This window comes from Bombina bombina, chromosome 1 (assembly GCF_027579735.1).
Source record: "Bombina bombina isolate aBomBom1 chromosome 1, aBomBom1.pri, whole genome shotgun sequence".
Classification (NCBI taxonomy): domain Eukaryota; kingdom Metazoa; phylum Chordata; class Amphibia; order Anura; family Bombinatoridae; genus Bombina; species Bombina bombina.
In genome coordinates, this window is record NC_069499.1 from 917,355,269 (window position 1) to 917,380,029 (window position 24,761).

Below are 24,761 nucleotides of genomic sequence, written 5' to 3' on the forward strand. Positions count from 1 at the left end.
GTCTCTATTGTTTTCACTTTTTCACACTCCTGGCCCTGTGATTTACAGCATTTTGCAAAGTGATTCATTTTGTTGCTGCAAGTGTAACAGATACACCATAACGTTTTGGGTTAAGGGGTTAAGTCTCACAGGAGTATATTAGTGAGTGTACTAAATGTTAGACAACCAAAACTACAAATATTTTAAAAGATAGTCCAATTCAGTTATAAAACATAATGCCTCTGTTGGGCAGAAGTGTTGCACAGCAGGTTTCAATACTCTGTTAACCTGCTTTCATGCTCTGCTGCAAAGTGTCCCTGGAATTTATTTATTTTTTTAATGTTGGCAACTATGGATAAACTGCAGATAAAGGGGCTCATTTATCAAGCTCCGAACGGAGCTTGTGGGCCCCTGTTTCTGGCGAGTCTTCAGACTCGCCAGAAACACGAGTTATGAAGCAGCGGTTTAAAGACCGCTGCTCCATAACCCTGTCCGCCTACTCTGAGCAGACGGACAGGAATCGCTGGAAATCAACCCGATCGAGTACGATCGGGTTGATTGACACCCCCCATGCTGGCGGCTGATTGGCCGCAAGTCAGCAGGGGGCGGCGTTGCACCAGCAGCTCTTGTGAGCTGCTGGTGCAATGTTAAATGCGGAGAGTGTATTGCTCTCCGCATTTAGCGAGGTGTTGCGGACCTGAGCCGCACTGTCGGATCAGGTCCGCAACACCTTTGATAAATAGGGGCCAAAGTCCTTGTTACAATATTATTATTCAGACAAGTGACTGGTTCAGCACTTCTAACACCATGTCGTATTTTCTGTGTGTATATTTAACATGGAGAGCAGGAGCAAGCACTCTGTGTAATAAATACACAGAGCAGGTCTTTATTTTGCTCAGATGCAATCAAAACAACAGGTCGAGAAACTGAAACTAAACTTAATGGCTACTGACCATAAAGTTCCCCACACACAGTTACAGGTTGTCCTTTCTTAAAGTAACAGCATACCGCAGTGTCTCTTGTTCTATTTAGTCTGTATTTAGTTAAAGGGGCAATAACTAACATTTTCCTTTCATGATTCAGATAGAGCATGTGATTTTAAACAACTTTCCAATTCATTTCTATTATCTAATTTGTTTTGTTCTATTGCTATCCTTTGTTGAAAATGATACCTAGGTAGACTCAGGAGCTGCTTATAGGTTACTACACATAAATTCCTCATGTTATTGGCTCACCCAATGCATTAAATAGCTCCCAGTAGTGTATTGCTGCTTCTTAAACAAAATATTCTAAGAGAATGAAGTAAATATGATCGTAGTAAATTGGAAAGTTGTTTAAAATTATATTTTTTAAAGGGACAGTTAATTTCAAAATAAACTTTCCAATTTACTTTTATCACCAATTTTGCTTTGTTCTCTAGGTAGTGTCATATGCTAATTTCTTGGACTTGAAGGCCGCCTCTAATATGAATGCATTTTGACAGTTTTTCACAGCTAGACATTGCTAGTTCATGTGCCATATAGATAACATTGTGCTCACTCCTGTGCAGTTGATTATGAGTCATTACTGATTGGCTAAAATGCAAGTCTGTTAAAAGAACTAAAATAAGGGGGCAGTTTGCAGAGTCCTAGATACAAGGTAATTACAGAGGTAAAACATGTATTATTATAACTGTGTTGGTTATGCAAAACTTGGGAATGGGTAATAAAGGAATTATCTGTCTTTTTAAACAACAAAAATTCTGGTGTTGACTGTCCCTTTAACTAAAACATGAAAGAAAATGTTTTGGTTTCATGTCCCTTTAATATTATGTTCAGTTTTGTACTCCCACCACAGAGGGCACTGTGGCTTATTATTTAACTTCATTTTCACTAGTCTCTAAGTTACTGTATGCAAGGTTTTTTTTTTCTTTACGCTGAATGCTCATCTGTTATACTGAAGTTTAGCAATGTGTAATCAGGTAAGGGTAAGGTGACCAGGTTTTTTAAATGAAATCCAAGGACATTTTTTTTTATTGGCAAATGGTAAAAAACTATTTTATTAGCATATTTTTCCTCACATTATATATGCAGTGTATTTGGTATGGGTTTATGGAGTAAATGTACAAACATACATATACACACACACACACACACATACAAGCATACATATATACTGTACACACAAACACACATACATACAAACATACATATACACACACACGCATACATATATACACACAAACACACATACAAGCATACATATATACACACAAACACACATACAAGCATACATATATACACACAAACACACATACAAGCATACATATATACACACAAACACACATACAAACAAACATACATATATACACACACACACACACACATACAAGCATACATATTTACACACACACACATACAAGCATACATATATACACACACACATACAAGCATACATATATACACACACACATACAAGCATACATATATACACACACACATACATACAAGCATACATATATACACACACACATACATACAAGCATACATATATACACATACATACAAGCATACATATATACACACACATACAAGCATACATATATATACACACACACACAAGCATACATATATATACAGACACACATACAAGCATACATATATATATACACACACATACACATACAAGCATACCTATATACACATGCACACACATAAAAGCATACATATATACACATGCATACATATATACAGATACACACTACAAGCATACATATATACACATACACACACTACAAGCATACATATATACACATACACACACTACAAGCATACACATATACACATACACACACTACAAGCATACATATATATACACACACAAGCATACAAATACACACACACAAGCATACATATATACACATACTCATATACATACATACAAGCATACATATACACACACATAAAATTATACATATATGCACATACACACACACACACACAAGTATATGTGTATATATATATATATATATATATATATATATATATATATATATATATATACACAAGCATACATATATATATATATATATATATATATATATATCACATATATATACACAAGCATACATATATATATATATATATATCACATATATATACACAAGCATACATATATATATATATATATATATATATATATATATATATATATATATATATCACACACACATATTCACACATGCACAGACACAAGCATCCATACACACACACAAGCACACACATACATACATATATATATATATATACACACATACAAACATGCATATATACACATGCACACACACATAAACAGGGATAGGCATTCACCAAGACTATGGTGGACATTTTCCAAATTACAGACCTTAGTAAAGGAAACTTAAGGTATATTTCAAATGAAAAACATCTCTTTATCGAGAGGATAGTGGATGCATTGTGGAAAAGCCATCCAGCAGAAGTGATAGGGACAGTGAAGGAGTTTAAACATGCGATAGGTATAGGCAATGCTAGATCAGTCTCGCACACTCGGTATCACACACACCATCACAGTCTCACACCCGCTTACACACTATCACACACATACCTTCTAGTCTCTCTCTCTCTCTCTCTCTCTCACACACACACACGTTCGATTGCACACTATCACCCACACACACACCCTCACAGTCTCATACACACACCCACACTCTTACACATACCTTTAGTCACACACATGCACTTTTGCAGTCTCACACTGTCACACACACACTCTCACAGTCTCACACTCTGTCTCACTCTTTTGCACACTGACACAAACACACACACTGTCTCACAGCCTCAGCCTTTCACAAACACTCTTGCACACTGTCACACACACTCACAGTCTAACACTGTGTCCTCCCTCCACGCCGCAAAATGGTTGGCGGACACTGCAAGGGACAGCTTGCCTATCCCTGCACATAAATATACACACATACACAAGCATACATATACACACATACACAAGCTCTTCCCTCCTGACCTGCGTGCTGCCTGCCTTATGCTGGGACAAAGTGACATTATCAGGTCGATCACTTCCTCCTAGCACTTGGCTGCAGTACAACAGGAGCCTGGGAGAGTTCAGCAGAAGCCGGGGACATTTCTGGGGACATCATTTTTCTGGGGACAGTCTCCTCAATCCGTGGACTGTCCCCTAAAATTGGGGAAGTCTGTTCACCCTAGATAAGGGGGAGCCATGAGAAGTGTAATACCAGGGTGATTAGACTACAATGTGTGTGGAAGTAAAGCATAAAATAGCATTGCAGAATTTGGAACATGCGTAATTGCCTTCGATTAGCAGAAGCTTAAAGGGACACTGAACCCAAATTTTTTCTTTTGTGATTCAGATAGAGCATGCAATTTAAGCAACTTTCTAATTTACTCCTATTATCAATTTTTCTTTGTTCTCTTGCTATCTTTATTTGAAAAAGAAGGCATCTAAGCTTTTTTTTTTTTGGTTCAGAATTCTGGACAGCAGTTTTTTATTGGTGGATGAATTTATCCACCAATTAGCAAGGACAACCCAGGTTGTTCACCAAAAATGGGCCGGCATCTAAACTAACATTCTTGCATTTCAAATAAAGATATCAAGAGAATGAAGAAAATTTGATAATGGGAGTAAATTAGAAAGTTGCTTAAAATTTCATGCTCTATCTGAATCACAAAAGAAAAAAATTGGGTTCAGTGTCCCTTTAAAGTGAGTCAATCCTAGCGTTTTACAGACGCTAGGATTGACTATTAAAACAAATAAAGGGGACTTTCATTCATGAAGTGTAAGATACTTAAAGGGACAGTTTACTCAAAAAATTTCTCCCCTTTAATTTGTTCCCAATGATCCACTTTACCTGCTGGAGTGTATTAAATTGTTTACAAGTAGCTCCTTTACCCTTGTATTGGCATTTGAAATTGTTGATTTAGCATGTGGTATCCCCACCTATTCTGAAAGTTTGTGGCTGCGCGTTCCAGCTATAGATAAGCTTTGTAATAGAGGTAATAAAATGTTGATTTTCCATTGTTCTCTCAAAGTACTGGTGATTGTTTTAAGGACAGATATAAGATAAAGAAGCAGGTATATGTACACAATGTGATACAGTAATGAAATCTGATTATACCTACAAGCTCAACCCATTTTATTAGGTTGTGGCTTCAAAACACAAAATCAGAGCTTAAATATACACAAATAACCCTTAAAATGCTAATTTTCATACATTTTTTTGCTCTGCAGTTGGTAAAAAAAGTAATTGTAAACACATTAAGGGAAAAACTATTTTACAGTATACTGTCCCTTTAATGTAGAAAGCTCCTTTATTTGTTTTAGCTAAGAATGGAGATCGATTGAAACAAATAAAGGAGCTTGGTCCCCTTTATTTGTTTCAATAGTCAATCCTAGCGTTTGTAAGAACATTGGAATATAAAATATGCATAAAAACCTTCGGGTTTAGCGCAGTAGGTCTAATGCAGAGTTAGGTTAGTGCGTGAGCGATAAGTGTTATTTATTTTTGAACAGCATGCTCCATTGAGGTCTAAGGGGTGAAGAAGTTAACATGGTCGTGATATCTGAAGTTAACACGCATTGAGTTTTGCTTGCAAGCAAACTATTTACTTTCAAGTTGTAATATGCAAGCTATTGCACCTGCATTAAAGGGATAGTAAAGTCCAAATTAAACTTTCATGATTCCGATAGGGCATGCCATTTTAAACAACTTTCCAATTTACTTTTATAATGAAATTTGCTTTGTTCTCTTGGTATTCTTAGTTGAAAGCTAAATCTAGGTAGACTCATATGCTAATTTCTAAGCCCTTGAAGGCTGCCTCTTATCTGAATGCATTTGACAGTTTTCCACAGCTAGAGGGCGTTAGTTCATGTGTTTAATATAGATAAAACAGTGCACGTGAAGTTATTTAAGAGTCAGCACTAATTGCCTGAAATGCAAGTCTGTCAAAAATCTGAGCTAAGGAGGCAGTCTACAGAGGCTTAGATATAAGGTAATTACAGAGGTAAAAAGTATATTTTTATAACAGTGTTGGTTATGAAAAACTGAGGAATGGTAAATAAAGAGAATTTATATCTTTTTAAACAATAACATTTTTGGTGTTTACTATCCCTTTAAAATCTTGCTTCTAGCGAAGTTTGCTCACTAGTCAAAGTAGTAAATAGCGTGCCTCCTGTTATCTGGCCCTGTATTTTGCAAGTAGCAGCCATTCCTTCAGCAAATAATGAGTATTTATATTTGTAGGGTAACACAGACAACACTTTTGTTTATTGGGTCTAACCTAGGGTCGCCACTCAACCCATGTGTTCCTGGAGATTTATGAGATAAACATGCAAGGGTTGCTACCTCAGCCATGTTTTCCTGGACACCTATGAGTTACACATGCTGCAGGGTGTGCAGGAAGAAAAATGCATTGTGCCTTTGGACAGCACATAGTCCTACTGGACAACACTATTCATTATTTCCCTATGTGCACACCCTGCAGCATGTGGAACTCTGAAGTGGCAACCGAAGTCTAGCCCTAGAAAATATCTAAATGTATTTATTAAAGGGTTAGAAAACTTTACTCTTTTAAACTTATAAAAAATGCATAATCACTTAGTTTATGTTTCAAAGGGTTAAACCTACTTACTCTGACCTTTCAACAAAGCTTGAATCTTTAATACAATTTTATTTTATGCCCCCATCTAAACGGCCTCAACGACCGCCCATAAATTTAGGCTAGAGTTAGACAATGAATGCTATCCCTTCATCTAATGGGGCTGCAGCACGGACCTCTAATTAGAATATTTAAATAAAGGGTTCTCCTTATTATCCTCATGCACATTTTAATCTGTGAGCATGCGCAGTTGGCAGTGAGAGTCTGGTCATCCATTTTGCTGTATCTAAGCAAACACGTGCATCTCATTTAAGAATTGCTCATTAGACTAGGGGGATCTACGAACATTAAAATATTGCTCGTCAGTCTAGGGGTTCCAAATATACTTACTTAGCTGTTGCCACTCTTTGCACTCCTTCAGACCTTACTGTATACAGTGTGTGCCTCTATCTTCTGTGCTTTGGTGCGCCCCTCCCACTGAAACGTCACTGTTCTTATCAGAATCTGGCACAGAGTTGATGACACGCCGGCTGACAGTGAATGAAAGAGGACAGTAGAACTCTGTAATTTTCCATGTATAATGAGGTGAAAAGATGGTTTGGCAGAATAAAGATGTCGAAATGCAAATGACCCAGGTAATCTATAAAAAAAATCTCTAATGCGTGCTATTTGCTTAATTTAAGAACAGAATTTGATGTTTTGAAATGTATAAAAAAAAAATTGAGTTTACTATCCCTTTAAAGGGACAGTCTACTCCAGAATTGTTATTGTTTAAAAAGATAGATAATCCCCTTATTACTTATTCCCCAGTTTTGCATAACCAACACAGTTTTGCATAACCCCAACAGTAATAATCCCTCTATAAAAACATTTTCAAGACTGCTATGGCAGACGAGTGAGGAGAACTGTAAGACTCATATGATACACAGGTATAATTCGACGATCAAAGAAAGAAAAGCGCTCAGGGACCTGCAAAGTGACCCCAAAATTGTACTAAGAGAGGCGGACAAAGGTGGTGCCATGGTCATACAAGACTACACTGACTACAAAAAAGAGGTGATGAGACAGCTGGATGATAAAGACACCTACAATACTCTTAGGTGGGATCCCACTAAGAAGTTCAAGAGTCTATTAGATGAACTTATTCAACAACTATACAACAACAATTTAATTGATAAGGGCACAAGCGAATACATGACAACAGCATTCCCTAGGATACTGGTACTCTACATGTTACCTAAAGTACACAAGAGCCTCATGGACCCCCCAGGGAGACCAATCGTTTCTGCGATTGGATCCCTACTACAACCGATCTCAACATATATCGACTATATACTCCAACCCATGGTCCGGAACACACCTTTTTTCCTACTGGACTCAGCTGCCATGATTAGACTACTACTAGAGTTACCCCCATTGACTGATGAAGTTCTGCTGGTCACATTGGATGTGACCAGCTTATACACAGTCATACCACATCAGGAGGGAATATCAGCGACCAGGAGACAACTAGCCAGATACCCCTACCTTGGCCCTCCAGCAGAGGCTGTTTGCGAAATGTTAAGAATGTGCTTGGAACTGAACTACTTTCGTTTCAAATGCACATTCTACTTACAAATAGCTGGAACGGCAATGGGGTCAAATATGGCCCCATCGTATGCCAATTTATTCATGGCTGAATTAGAGAACGGTAGTACTGAACTATTCCTTGACCCTAGGATCCATCTATTTAAGAGGTATATAGACGACCTGTTTTTGCTATGGCAGGGCACTGAGGATGAACTACTGCAGTGTTTTGAGGAACTGAACGGAGTCCACCCCACTGTGAAATTCAAAATGACATGATCGAGAATCAGTGGATTTCCTAGATATAAGAATCATCCAACAGGGGGAAACTCTGATTACCACCCTCTTCAGTAAGCCCACGGACAAGAATTTGCTTCTATGCGCCTCTAGTTGCCACCCTCCTAGTTTGAAGAGAGCACTTCCCATCTCCCAATTTAAAAGGGTGACTAGGAATAACACCAGCATGGAACGAAGGGACATCCAAATGGCGGAAATGGAGAAAAAATTCATACAGAGGGCTTACTGCAATAGGATCTTGAAAAGTAGCAGAAAAGCAACTATGGGGGATACGCAAAGAGAACATCTTTATGATACCAAAAACAAAGAAAAAGAGAACAAGTTGACCTTTACCACAATGTATACGATAGGGAAAGAGGTCATTGCAGAGACTCTGTGTAACAACTGGAACCTCCTTACTACAGATAGGGATCTACCTTTAAGACCATGCCGCCACCCAGGGTTGGATACTGTAGGGCCTACTCACTTAGGATCCGTTTTGATGAGTTGATCTCTATTAAGTGCTACAACAGCGGAACCTGGCTGAAAACAAAACCAGGATGTTTCCGGTGTTTGGGCTGCACCACATGTGGTGGACTCACCACAGGCAACTACTTCAGTCACCCATATTCAACAAAGAGATACAAGATCAGGCACAGAGTAACTTGCACCACACAATTCATAGTTTACCTGCTCCTCTATGTTTGTGGGATGTTTTATGTGGGCAAAACTGTGGATGACCTTCGTACCAGGATGGCCAACCACCGTTCAGCCATACGGGCTGCCCTGGACAAGGGAACCTCTGACCAGCCGGTGGCCAGACATTTTGTTGAAGCAGGCCATAAAGTCACCAACCTCAAGTACATTATCATCGACCACATCCCTCCCCCCACCAGAGGTGGTGATAGGGCTAAAACCCTTTTGCAAAGGGAGATGAGGTGGATCTTTGATTTGGGAACAATGACCCCTAGGGGTCTTAATGTATACCTGGACTGGCATTGCTGCTTATAGTGTGCTCTGTATTAGCATTGTAATATAACATAATGTGCTTTGGTTACTTAGCCACTTTCTATACTAGCCATGTTCTGAGGCACTTAATTAATTATCCATGTTTTTCCTAATTTGATACTTTGTGTCTAATATTAACCCGTCTATCCTATCTTGCAATAATGTGTATGAGTCTAGACTCATCCATGCTATACTGTTTCTAGTAACTGACAATTTGAAGCTTATCTTCTTAGATCAGTAACCTTTCTCTATATTGTCTATTATAGTGACTGGTGACGCTAATATGCATATATTTTCCTAGACGTTTATTCCGATTTTGGTGTATGGCAGGTCTGTTCATTGTTACTAGATCTTTGTGTGCTTTTTTAGTTTCCTTGTAGCCCACTATTGCTGTTTTTCTAAATACAGTTACATTGCTATGTTTTTCTAAATACAGTTACATTGCTATGTATAATGTTGCATAATATGACTCTACCCCCAGCGCTATAGTACATATCTGATCCTGATGTTATTACTAACAGCTGGTATTGTTTTTAATTTCACATTGGTTCTTCGCGGCGTAGTGTCCGGTTGCCATGGTAACGCATGTGACGTTGAAGTCGTGTGACGCTGTGTAACTTTGGGTTGCGGCCGTGATTACCGATGAGTGGTGTTTTGATTAGTAGGGGTATATAGGAGGGTAAGTGCTTGTTTGTTTTGTATGCTTATTTTGAAAACGGGGACGACCCCAAAACGTCAAATACATTGGTATTTTGGATTTAAGACCCTGTGAGTGACTACCTTTTTTCAGCTATCCTGTATTTATCTTGGAGTGCACCCAGGTCACTACGGGCCAGTTTGGGCCTGACAGCTTCACCAGGAGTGCTTCAACCATTTCTCTTTATTTATTTATTTATTTATTTATTTATTTATTTATATATATATATATATATATATATATATATATATATATATATATATATATATATATATATATATATATATATTTACATAAAGTCAAAGAAGGGGGGTAAGCCCATAGCTGTCACTTAGCTGTGTTCAAAGGCTAGATACAGTTACTATTGATTAGTGCTTAACTATATAACTCCGACTACTTTAAGTATTTTATACTCAGTACCAAATGTAGTATCATTATGGTATTTATAAGTTATTAGATTGGAAGTCACTGACCCTATGTGTATTTTTGTTTCTTAAAGGTGTACTATATTTCAGGGAAATGGACCCATGTCTATGCATATTATTATGGACATCTTGTATTCTACTTGGATTAATTACGTGCCCCAGTTATTACATTTACCAAAAGTTTATAATGTCATAAATAGAGTTGTAACCCTTAGGGACCCTAGTGTCCAGGGTAAAAATCCAAAAGGCCTCCCGTTTAAGTAATTGTTTGTTCAAATCTCCCCCTCTTTTGGGTTTCTTTAATCGTTCAATGACCATCCATCTGAATGTCAAATTGGAACTCTAATGTTCATGTATGAAATATTTGGCTAATTCTGACCTGGCATCAGATCTCTTGATGTCCGACAGATGCTGTTGTATTCTCTCTCTTGCCTCCCTGGGAGTACAACCTATATATTGTTTCTTTGTGCATGTACACCATGCCATGTATATGACAAATTTGGACCTGCAGTTTACACAACTTTCTATCCTGTTCTCTTAATTGTTTACCTCTAACCTGAATTTGTCGCTTTTTTTGTATAAAACTGCAGGGGATACAAGGGCCATAGCCACATCTAAACATTCCTTTTGACGTGAACCAAGCACTGTTTGTCATAGTTTGTGGTAAATTACTAGGGGACAAGATGTTTCCTAAAGTTACCCCTTTCCTATAGGAAAACTTACAACCTTTACTAAGTGTCTCAATTAATCCCTCATCTGCAGTTAGCATCGGTAAATGTTTTTTAATTACCTTGCAGACTTCCTGATAGTCAGAAAAATATTGGGTGACAAACGTCACTCTCTCTGAGTCACTGTCAGTCCTAGATTGGGCAACTTTAGGAATGTCTTTGAGCAACTCCTTCCTATCTAGCATGTCCACCTGTTTTTTCATTTTCTTAACGGTGTGTTTGTTGTATCCTCTCTCATATAGTCGCCTAGTGAGACCATCACTGTGTATCTTATACTCCCTCTTACTTGAACAATTTTTTTTTAATCTAGCAAATTGTCCTTTAGTTATTGATTTTTGCACACTAGCTGGATGATTGCTTTTGCCATGTAAAAGTGTGTTCCTCGAAATTGGTTTCCTATAATTCGAGGTTTCAAATTTGCCAGTTATGTTGTTAGAAGAAAGTTTTAAATCAAGGTAACAAACGGTGGAGTCATTGTACTCTAACGTGAATTTGAGGCCCCAAATGTTGTGATTAAGGGAATCTACAAATTCTAATGCCTCCCTCCTGTCTCCCTTACATATGAAAATCAAATAGTCTATAAACCTGTGGTAAGTTTTGATCTTGCCTGAAAAAATATTACCTTCACCATAAATATGGGTAAGTTCCCACCAACCCATTGTGAGGTTTGCAAATGAAGGGGCAAAATTCGCCTCCATTGAGTGTACCCTTAAGCTGAAGGTAGTAATTACCATCAAATTTAAAGTAATTGTGTTTAAGGAGGAAATTCATTACCTCAAGTGTATAATTAATGAAGGCAGGCGTGTAAGTTGTATCTCTTTCCAGAAAGAATCTAACTGCTCTCAACCCCATATCATGGGGTATAGAGGAATACAGACACACCACGTCCACTGTCAAACAACTAAACCGTGGTTCCCAAGTGCATTTTTCCAAAATTTGTAGAAAATGCTTAGTATCTCTTAAATAACTGCTTAGATTCAGAACAAGTGGTTGTAATAGACTGTCTAGCCACTCTGAAAAGGGTTCACATAGTGATCCAATCCCTGATACTATAGGGTGCTCCTTAACTTCGGTTACCTCTGTGATTACCTTGTATCTAAGCCTCTGTAGACTGCCCCCTTATATCAGTTCTTTTGACAGCCTTGCATTTTAGCCAATCAGTGCCCTCTTATAAGTAACTCCAGGTGCGTGAACAAAATGCAATGTATATGGCACACATGAACTAACACCCTCTAGCTATGAAAAACTGTCAAATGCATTCAGATGAGAGGCAGCCTTCAAGGGCTTAGAAATTAGCATATGAGCCTACCTAGGTTTAGCTTTCAACAAAGAATACCAAGAGAACAAAGCAAATGTCATTATAAAAGTAAATTGGAAAGTTGTTTAAAATGACATGCCCTATCTGAATAATGGAAATGTAATTATGACTAGACTCTCCCTTTAAGGAAGATTTTTTTTGCAAAGTATTTCATATATTTTATTCAAAAAAGGAGGAAAACAATGGGAGAAAATAATTACAATCATCCTATGGTCATATTTACATGACTCAACAATAGAAGATGTTAGTTATCCTGTAAATCTTTATTATTTCACTGTATACAGGGAGTGCAGAATTATTAGGCAAGTTGTATTTTTGAGGGTTAATTTTATTATTGAACAACCATGTTCTCAATGAACCCAAAAAACTCATTAATATCAAAGCTGAATAGTTTTGGAAGTAGTTTTTAGTTTGTTTTTAGTTATAGCTATTTTAGGGGCATATCTGTGTGTGCAGGTGACTATTACTGTGCATAATTATTAGGCAACTTAACAAAAAACAAATATATACCCATTTCAATTATTTATTTTTACCAGTGAAACCAATATAACATCTCAACATTCACAAATATACATTTCTGACATACAAAAACAAATCAGTGACCAATATAGCCACCTTTCTTTGCAAGGACACTCAAAAGCCTGCCATCCATGGATTCTGTCAGTGTTTTGATCTGTTCACCATCAACATTGCGTGCAGCAGCAACCACAGCCTCCCAGACACTGTTCAGAGAGGTGTACTGTTTTCCCTCCTTGTAAATCTCATATTTGATGATGGACCACAGGTTCTCAATGGGGTTCAGATCAGGTGAACAAGGAGGCCATGTCATTAGATTTTCTTCTTTTATACCCTTTCTTGCCAGCCACGCTGTGGAGTACTTGGACGCGTGTGATGGAGCATTGTCCTGCATGAAAATCATGTTTTTCTTTAAGGATGCAGACTTCTTCCTGTACCACTGCTTGAAGAAGGTGTCTTCCAGAAACTGGCAGTAGGGCTGGGAGTTAAACTTGACTCCATCCTCAACCCGAAAAGGCCCCACAAGCTCATCTTTGATGATACCAGCCCAAACCAGTACTCCACCTCCACCTTGCTGGCGTCTGAGTCGGACTGGAGCTCTCTGCCCTTTACCAATCCAGCCACGGGCCCATCCATCTGGCCCATCAAAACTCACTCTCATTTCATCAGTCCATAAAACCTTAGAAAAATCAGTCTTGAGATATTTCTTGGCCCAGTCTTGACGTTTCAGCTTGTGTGTCTTGTTCAGTGGTGGTCGTCTATCAGCCTTTCTTACCTTGGCCATGTCTCTGAGTATTGCACACCTTGTGCTTTTGGGCACTCCAGTGATGTTGCAGCTTTGAAATATGGCCAAACTGGTGGCAAGTGGCATCTTGGCAGCTGCACGCTTGACTTTTCTCAGTTCATGGGCAGTTATTTTGCGCCTTTGTTTTTCCACACGCTTCTTGCAACCCTGTTGACTATTTTGAATGAAACGCTTGATTGTTCGATGATCACGCTTCAGAAGCTTTGCAATTTTAAGAGTGCTGCATCCCTCTGCAAGATATCTCACTATTTTTTTACTTTTCTGAGCCTGTCAAGTCCTTCTTTTGACCCATTTTGCCAAAGGAAAGGAAGTTGCCTAATAATTATGCACACCTGATATAGGGTGTTGATGTCATTAGACCACACCTCTCTTTCGAGCCTATACAGCTTGGAGTAAGACAACATGCATAAAGAGGATGATGTGGTCAAAATACTCATTTGCCTAATAATTCTGCACTCCCTGTATATCACTATAAAACAAAAGTAGTCATGTCTAAACTGGTACAACTGTGTATGGTAAACTGTTGGAAATGTACCTTAAACTACAATATGGAAAATGTCATTTCAAACTGCAAAGACTGGCCAGAAACGTATTCATGTAAAGCAGAATCAGATTTAGATCTCTCAGCAGATTACTTGTAGACTCTAGAAACTGACTCATTCACTTGGTCACTCTAAAGAATATTGTGAGTCAGTGTTCTGATGATAATATAACTGTATTATTACTTTCCCTCAGCTGTCTACAAATATAGAGATTTACTGGAACCCAAGAATTTGGAAGAATGCCGCTGCCACACTCATCTGGCAAGATCCCACCTTGGGCCGCTGTGCAAGAATTGATCTATCAAATGCCATCATTGACTCACCAGGTATTGTCTTCTAACACGTTTATAAATAATGTTGTCTTTTTATTATAAATTGTAATGTAAGCTCACTGATCCGTTAGGTGATGTGGATCTTTATTTCATGTTAAGCTGCTGGAGCACTTCATTTATTACACTTGGGTAGACCTCCTGGCTCTGACTTACAGACAGCAGAAACTTCCTGAAGCCAAACCTATTTATTCTTCTTTCCTTCCTCTGTACATACTCCCCACTTCCTTATCGACTTATGTTTTAGTTTCTTCATAGTAAGAAGCAAAGTGATTAATCTCCTCAATCTTTTAAAGATTGGAGATATTTTTTTTCCTCTCTCTATTTCGTGGAGATAAAAAAAAAAGGCAAATTCTGATTTTCCTTATTGTAATTTATAGTTAAACATAGTTACCCACCTCTAATATAAATTATCTTGTGGTCTTATTGCTCTGTTTATTTTATTAAAGTGCCTTAGCATGACAAGTTCCTTACCTGAACACAGGTGAGTCAATCATGATTGATCAACTCATTAGTGTAAAAAGGGAATTATTATATTTTATTATTGAGGATAAAAAAACACAAGAAAGTACTATTCTTGCTGAGAATATGAGTGTGTGTCAAGGAGGTTTCCAATAAATACTTTGTAAAATGAGAGGTAGAATTGAGAAAAGAGTGAATACAGCTGTAAGCTCCACTGCATACGGTTTTCTTGTGCTTATTCAATATGACATTTTCAATTATTAGGTATATTCGTTTAGCAAAGTTTATTTAATTATTTTTCAACAAAATTAATTCGTTATCTAAGCCAGCAAAGTTAAAACCTGGTTCAAGTAACTTGTGACCCTATTGGGTCAGAGTTACTGAGAATTTCCCACCCTCATTTGTCTTAAGTGAATTCTTAAATGGCAAATTTCCTATCACTAAAACCTACTTAAAGGGACATGAAACCCAAACATTTGCTTTCATGATTTAGGTAGAACATTCAATTTTAAACAACTTTCCAGTTTACTTCTATTATCAAATTTGATTTATTCTCTTGGTATCATTTGTTGAAGGAGCAGCAATGCACTACTGGTTTCTAACTGAACACGTGGGTGAGCCAATGACAATCGGTATATATATGCAGCCACCAATTAGCAGCTAGAACCTAGGTTATTTGATGCTCCTGAGCTTACTTAGATAAACCTTTGGTCAAAGGATAACAAGAAAAAGTAGTAAATTAAATAATAGAAATAAATTAAAAATAAATTATATTATAGCTATGTGAACTTTGATAACCCCACTCACTCTGGGGAGAATGGGTTCGACCAGGTGGAAGGGAAAACGGAAGGTGGAGGTGACCTGTCCAGACAAGCTGGTCAGGAAAGGGAAAGGTGAGAGTGCTAGCAGTACCTAAAAATAACCTTGCTCTCAGTAGAAATTGCCAAAAACCTGTCAAAATTTCAGAATACAGTCTACTACAGGTGCTATAGTCTGAAACACAATATAAGTGATAGTACTAATGTACAGGTATAAGCAGTGATTATAATACAAATGTATTTAAAATTTGTCACCCCCTCTCACCTCAGGAAACAGGGGATACAACCCAATGGAAGGGAAAAAGGGGAGAGGAAGATGACCTGCCCAGACTAGCTGGACAGCAAAGGAGGTGAGGGGGCTATCAAATAGTAAAATTAATCTTGCAGTATATATCCAAGATGCACCTATTTGTGTGCAGCGACTAAATTCAAAGGGTGCAGATAAAGTAAAGGGAAACATCTGTATTAGATAGGAGCAGTGGTGTCCAGTTCAAACAGTCTCAGTAGTTAGATACACAGTCTCTGTTATCCAGCAGTAAGTCCCCTCAATGTTTAAGGCTATCTAAGTGGGGGATGTGTATCTTCCTTGTATATGGGGTATGGTTATTAGAATGTTTAGATCTAACCAAAGTTAGGTCCAAGTTGCTGCCAGAGGAGTTATATTGTGTACAGCTGTTGGTGACCAATCCAGGCTGGCTCACCACTGCAGAGTGAGAGCTTCCAATTGCCGGGAGAGTGGGTCGTAGTAATCCTCTACTGTATGACTGGCTACACTTTTGTCGGTGAGTCAACTAGTAAAGGTCGGGCTGGGCCTGTGTCGGGCCTCAGGATGTACCTTGATGGCGGGAAGATGGTGACTTTTTGCGCCGAATGGGCCTCCTTGCGGCCCTCTGCTTCGTCAGTGGGTTTTCTGTAAGTGGTTCATAGGGGGTTGTAGTTGTGCGAGAAAAGGTTCGGAGTCTGTTGCTCCCTTACGTGTCTCAGTCGAGTCGGCAGATGTTTTTTGTGGTAGCACATGGTGGGTGCGAGGCGGTACTTTCGCCGGTCTGTGGCCCACTCGGCTTTTCCTGTCTGAATCTGTGTGTGTACAACTCCGGGGCGGAGCTCCGACCCTCCGGAGTGAAAGCAGTGAAGTTCTAGGGTGGCACTTAGTAGATCCTGCAGATGCATCTGATGGTTCACCCTAGCACGCCACACTGGGACCTCATACATATACCGGATGGGTAATATAGTTGTGTCTCGACTCCCCTGATTAGATGTTGGTCTTCTCCACTGATTGCTCGGTATAGTGGGCAATTTTGGACTAAGAAGTGCTTAAATAAAAAATTTTTTTTAGCAATGTGGTGCCCGGAGCTCCTGAAAGTTCTGTATTTCACTCTCTAGAAAGATATCTTCATGTTTGCTAGGATTCTTTTACTCCTTTAAGACTTGAATTGCACTTTAAATGTTACATAACATATATTTTCGAATTTCAGCATTTGTATAATTTTCAAGACTATTCTTCAGCTAGACTTACCAACATTTAGAAGATCTTCAGAATTCTAAAGCTTACTTTGTGTCCATAATTTTCATATACATCATAATAAAACTGTGTTGAGAAATTATTCTTCCTTCTCAGAGGTTAGTTTTCCTACTTTCATTGTTTTTTTTTTTAATTCTAAATTTGAATCTTTTCCTCATCTACTGGATGAAGCAAGTATGTTTCTTCACTAGCTGGAAGCCAAATGTCTATTTTGAATCTCAGCTTTACAGAAATGCTAAAGCCCTTTTTGAAGTTAGTTGGATTCTTGTTTCCCTTCTTACAGTTTAGGTCATAAACTTTTTAAGACATAACCCATTCCACAAGATATATGGCTTCATTCTGGACTTGATAAATTAAGCTTAAATTTAACATTTATATGAAGAAGCTTCAAAAAGGTCTCCTTTACATATACAAGTTCTATCAGCTTTAAGGCAGCTCACTTCCTCAGAATTAAGAACTTTTTTCCCCACCCCTTACTTTATGTTCAAAGCAGTGGAGGCCCCTCCATTTGTGCACAGCCGCACGTGATCTCCCTGGAAAAAAAGAAAGAAAATACATTATTTGGCTGAATAAATATTATTCTCTCCAATAGCCCCCCTATTGGAATAAATTATATTTATTCAGCCAAAAATGTTCCTGTCTACTGCACAGTTTAATAAAATAAAATAAAAAATCCCTTTTTTATACCTCTCTACCGCACGTGCGGTAGAGAGGTATAGCCTGCCATAGCCCTTTGCATATTTTTTCTATGTTCCTGCTGCTCCGCCCATAACAGAGCCTATACCTTTCTTAATCGCACAATTTTCAGTGTGCGATTTGGGCTATTTCTATGGGCGGGCAGCAGGGGAAGCACTTCTTTTTTTAGTTTCCTTTTTTTATGCTGCGTTAGTGATGCTCAGATTTACTGGGCTGGGACTATCTGGGACCATGCAGGTTGTGGGGTAAGTACCGGTACTATGCAGGGGCGGACTGACAAGAGGCAGCTGCATTATGCAGCACTACCATTATTTCATTTTTTTTATTTAATTTTTTTTTTTTTACTGGGGGGCGGGGTTTGCGGCGGGCATTTGGCGGGAGCCAGAGGAACCTCAGAGTCAGCTCTTATGGCAACCGTTGCATCTGTCTTAACAGGTAAATCAAAGCCTGTTTACACAGACAGTTTACAAGTCAACACTGAAAATAATGAAGCATCTTCTTTAAAGAAACGTTACTGATGCATTTAAAAACGATTCAGAAAGTGCATCACAGAAAATAGATCAGACAGTGAAGTAAAAGCCTTCGTAGTTCACTGAGCTATTTTCCATGGTGTATTTTCTGAACCGTTTTTAAATGCATCAATAAAGAATTTCTTTTTGAAAATATATAAGGTTTTATGGACTGATGAAATGAGAGTGAGTCTTGATGGGCCAGATGGATGGGCCCGTGGCTGGATTGGTAAAGGGCAGAGAGCTCCAGTCCGACTCAGACGCCAGCAAGGTGGAGGTGGAGTACTGGTTTGGGCTGGTATCATCAAAGATGAGCTTGTGCGGCCTTTTCGGGTTGAGGATGGAGTCAAGCTCAACTCCCAGTCCTACTGCCAGTTTCTGGAAGACACCTTCTTCAAGCAGTGGTACAGGAAGAAGTCTGCATCCTTCAAGAAAAACATGATTTTCATGTAGGACAATGCTCCATCACACGTGTCCAAGTACTCCACAGCGTGGCTGGCAAGAAAGGGTATAAAAGAAAAAAATCTAATGACATGGCCTCCTTGTTCACCTGATCTGAACCCCATTGAGAACCTGTGGTCCATCATCAAATGTGAGATTTACAAGGAGGGAAAACAGTACACCTCTCTGAACAGTGTCTGGGAGGCTGTGGTTGCTGCTTATTTGTTTCTGTTTTCTATGAATTGTGGGTTCCCTTTTCCTTTAAGTGTCCATGTGCTATTGGGGAAGTATAAACGGAGCTAAATCAATCTACTTAACTGTTACTGCACTGCTCTCCTTAAGTCACTCTTGGGTCTGTGCACACTATATAGCTCCATGACTTTTAAAATCTTTTAACCCCTTGCTTGCTAGAGCTGGTTACTGTGTAGTGCAAGATTTTATGGTATCTGTGAGCTTTATAAACTGTTTTGCAGCCTTTTGTTGATATGCATTTTATTTCCATTCTGGTGAATCATGCTTGTCCACTAATGCGCTGCTAGACCAGATATCTTAAGCAACTTGACTGTTTAAAAGAGCCATGTTGTAACATCTCTGCATTAATTAACTCGCCTCATCTGCCATGCTAATGCAGAGATGTTACTCTATTCTTGGACAGAACGCTCCTCCTCACAGAGCAGCAGCCGGCTGGAGACTTTACAACGGTCTGCTGGCATCTGCAAAGACAGCTCTGAGCTCCGGTGAAAGATACAGCTGTCTACTGGAGGGAGGAGGTTGCACTATCCTCGGGAGAGCAGTAAACCTGTCACTGGTGCATCTCTGGAAATTTGTGTGCGATTTTCTTTTTAGGTTTCTTTTTAGATTCAGATCATACAATTTACTTATCAAATTTGCTTAATTCTCTTGGTATCCTTTATTGAAGAAGCAAAAATACACTACTGGGAGCTAACTAAATGCATTGTATGAGCCAATCAGACATATATGTGCTGTCACCAATAAGCAGTTAACCCCTAGTACAATATAGAGAGTGGTGTACACAAAAGCACACCACACCCTTTAGTGTGCGCCTCCCAATTAAAAATATAACAAATGTAATCTATAGACTATTGTGTCAAATCCAACTACAATTAGACTATTAGATAATTGCAATATAACCCAACAGTAGCAAATGGTAACAACAGTCACAATATACTTTACAGTTTATAATCATATGTGAATGTCCATCAAAGAAAAAAGTCCAAACAGAAGGAGGCAGCACTCTGTCAAAGGATGGTCGTCCTGATGGTCAGAATCTGAGCTGGAGAATCTGAGCTGGACTACTGTGAAGCTCCAGCCTGCCTCAATAGCACCATCTGGGTGCTGCATGTTTGTGAGTATATATATTGCCATTCGTCTCTACATCTATCTGTTTTGGTGGTACTGGGCCGTGTTGGCGCCTCTGTTTTTCTCCTTTCTCAGATTCTAACCCCTAGTAGTGTGTTTCAGGTGGTGTAATAATGACAGTACAAGGCAAAACATAACACCAATAACGGTGAAATAACAGTGACACAAAAGGGAGGGGTACATTTTGTTATATATATATATATATATATATATATATATATATATATATATATATATTATACAGTGTGTGTGTGTGTATATATATATATATATGTATATATGTGTGTTTATACACGAGCCGCCACTGGTTCAAAGGATCACTCAGACCATCATGTAGCATTCTGTTCATGTCCTCGGAGACAAGGTGGGGATAACTCATGTTCTTAAGAATAAGTTGGTGGATATATCAAGTCCTCAGAAATAAGTTTATGGATAACTCATATCCTTAGGGATAAATTGATGCATAACTCATGTCCCCATGGATAAGTTTGCGGATAACTCGTATCCTTAGGGATAAGTTGGTGGATTACTCATGTCCTCAGGGATAAGTTGGTGGATAATACATGGTCCTTAGGGATAATTTTGGGGATAATTCATGTCCTCAGGGATAGGTTGCTAGACAGTGACTCTCCTGTATGCTAACATAATTGCTGCATGTTGAAATTGTAACCATGATGCTTGTAAGCATGTCTTTTTAAATTGGTAAATTCAACTATACTTTAGTTAACATTTTGGAAGTATTACTCAATATAGCACAGTGATGCTTGTGGTTTTTTTTTTTTTCAAATAAACTTTTTTTCATACAAAATTTTAATTTATAAATCAGCTCCGTTACCTGCCCTGGCTGCCCCATGTGAGAATTTCAATAATCTCTATTTAATTGATAGGTCTATAATTAAATCAGGACTGCAACATATGCCCTATGTAAGTAAATCTAGTATAAGCACGCTCCTGCGTGTCGTTTCACCACTGTTTACAGCAGTGGTGAAACGACACGTGTAATTTGTTGTCTGGGAGGATACCCTTATTGTAATTTAAAATGATTACCCTTTCTTAATAACTTTCTTAATAACTATAAAGTAAAAATACTTTTTTTATGCTTATACTCAAAGATTATAAGCACAAGGGTGTGTGTGTGTGTTTCTAGAGGTGGGGGTGGGGTGTGGCAGCACACACACACACATATATATATATATATTTGTGTATTTTTACATGCAAATACATAAATGTGTGTATGTGTGCAGACATCCCAACCTGCAAAAACTCAATTCAGGGAGGTGTCTTCTCCGGCTACTGGGCTGCGTGCCCCCCTTGGTTATATACTGGACACATAGAAACCCTAAATAAGATAGAGACTTTTTGTGTGTGTGTGTATGTATATGTATGTATTTAAATATGCATGTATGTGTGTGTATATATGGCCGGGTTATAATACAATAATAATTTAATAATTATTCTTTAAAACAAACCCTCAATAAAATGCATATACGAAACAATTAAAATTAATATAAATTCCTAAATTCTTTATATTTGTTAAAGTTCTAAACACATTGAATTATATTTATAGAAAACCAGATTATGAATCAAATGATCCACACTTATGCTGTTATAATATTCTATATAAAGATCATAAAAATATACCTTTACAAATTACCTTATTCACAATAATCTCCCAAACCAGAGTTGCATTAAAATATCACAATGAGATACCAAGGTATGGTTTGTTAATCTTCCAGACCAATATAATTAAGCTACTTAACCCACAAATGATTCTAATTAAAATACCAGAAGCTATATATATTATTAATGCAAACAGCCAGCTTATATGTCAATTTATCTGAGATGAAATAAGTTCTTATTTCTCTACAATAAAGTAAATCCTAAAATATATCTATATAGCTGTAAATATGAATTACTTAGCAGTTTCTTATACTTTACCCAAATAAACAAATCAATATGTCAGCTTCCATAACTTCTTGTTTCACCTCATATGAATAAAGGTATTGCAGTATGGATAATAAAAGGTAGCCCAGTTTTGCTTATAGTGACTGTGTTCCAAGGCAGTGTTCCAAGGCAGCAAAGTTATCAGTAAAACATTTTAGCAAACAGACAGCCCTCTTCTATTCTCTTGCATGAGGTTATATCACGTGATAATCCCCACACTTTATTATTCTAATAATTGGTGAAACGGTAGGATAGGCCCTCGGAGCTTGTCTTTGGATTGGCCCTAACGGAGCTTGTCTCTAATTCACCCTTGGATCTGAACATCTCATAGGTTATTTTGGGAAATGCCTCCCTGAGCAGCCAAATGCCTTTTAGCTGCAATACCATTTTTGAACCATAGGCGGCAGCATATACACAGAAATGCAGTTTTACCATCAATGCTGCTACAGTTTAATATGGATTCATATTTATATTTTTACAATGTATTATATTTTCTAGTATTAATAAGTCACATGTTACATGTGTATTGGACCACGTCATACCACTCATCCTGAGCATTTCAAGACCAGATATGATATATTTCTCATAATACAAAGTAATTCTTATACATTTAATATATATGGGTATTTCAAAGGACTTTAATACTTTTAGCATGGATCCAATTAATATATCAGCCATCATCTTAACATCACATACATACCTTGAGATCAGCAATCATATGTGGTTTCATATTTATTACTATCCCATTATAAATATTTCATATCTGCATATTTCATGCTGAGTGTATAAAACACATGACACTATTTAAAACGCAAACCATATATGTACTTATTAGATGCCTGAAAAATATAAGAATATGTTATCCATTAAATTTATTACAAACCTGAAATGCATTTCTCAGATCCATGGGATTATACATTTTTATACAGTACTGAAAATTATCCCAGTTGTATTTTAAAATGAATTTAACAGCTACAATGCAACATGTATTTCTACTTGGTCAGCATAGATGTTTATTTGAGGTTTAGGGGTAATTAACAGGTTTGTGCTAATTACTGTATTCTCAGAATTTCTGTTTGTTTATCTGACTTTATGCACAGAATGTCGTCTCCAAATATCCCAGGATACATCCAAGCTTGGTTAATTATCAGGTCCCTGTTATGACCTCATGTGGAGTGATGAGCTTCAAAGCTAAATCAATTTAGAGATTCTTTTTAGAAATCCTGTCTATTTCTTTTGTTCTACAAGTCTGTGTTTCAGAGCAAGAGAGGGGTTGTTTTACAAACAGTTTCACAAATAAAAATGAATTCTTGGTCTTATCATATATCTAGGTGTAGATAAAATATACATACATATATATTATTTAATAACACTCACAGACATCCTGACTATATATATATATAATCTTACCACAATTGCGAAGAAATAAGCATTCACAGACCGAGCTAAATCAACACTGTGTATTTATTACATCGAAAAAACAAAGGTTCCACCACTCCACACACATAAGCTACATCCAACGCGTTTCCTGCTGCTAAACAGCACTTCGTCAGGGATACTCACAGCTGTCTGATTGCACCTTTTATTACACTCACTATTCATTCTCAGGATTTAAAGGTATACTACCGCTTATATATTTAGCGGCATGTTTGTGATCTATACGTCATTCAATTTGGTGCATCATTATCACATTACAATATTTAAAATAACAATCTTAAATTTACAAGCACATTGTATCTAAAAATATATAGTTAGAAACATTAACACAAATGGTGGGAAAAATATCTAATGCTATATAAACAAATACTTTTGCTGTCTCGGAATTTTATATACCGCTGAGCTATTACATAGTACACAAATAAAAGGGCATATATTAGATATAAGTATAGCCGTATATTAAGGACTAAGCACAATAAATTAATAATAATCCATTGCAATATAATCTAAAGCCTCTAGTAATAGCTATATTTTGAAAAACTTTTCACCTTATCTATTAATAGTTATATCTAAATATTTATCATCCTATGGAGAAAATTTCGAATACTATTAACTATCGATTTTAACTTAGTTACCTATATAAAGTTTTACATCTGAGTTTTCGTTTATGCCTAAAGGACTCCCTGTCTTTAAAGTATAAATCCAGTACACTTCTCTCCTATTAAGCGTCTGTGATC

The 24,761-nt window shown here is 37.6% G+C and overlaps 1 long non-coding RNA gene across 1 annotated transcript; it reads left to right on the forward strand.

Annotated features, from left to right (window-relative positions):
• Window positions 1-1,901: 1,901 nt before the first annotated feature.
• On the forward strand, window positions 1,902-20,536 carry LOC128640445 (uncharacterized). Its single transcript, XR_008399352.1, has 3 exons — window positions 1,902-1,939; window positions 14,680-14,812; window positions 20,460-20,536. It is a non-coding gene; the product is annotated as an uncharacterized LOC128640445 (long non-coding RNA).
• The last annotated feature ends 4,225 nt before the right edge of the window (window positions 20,537-24,761 follow it).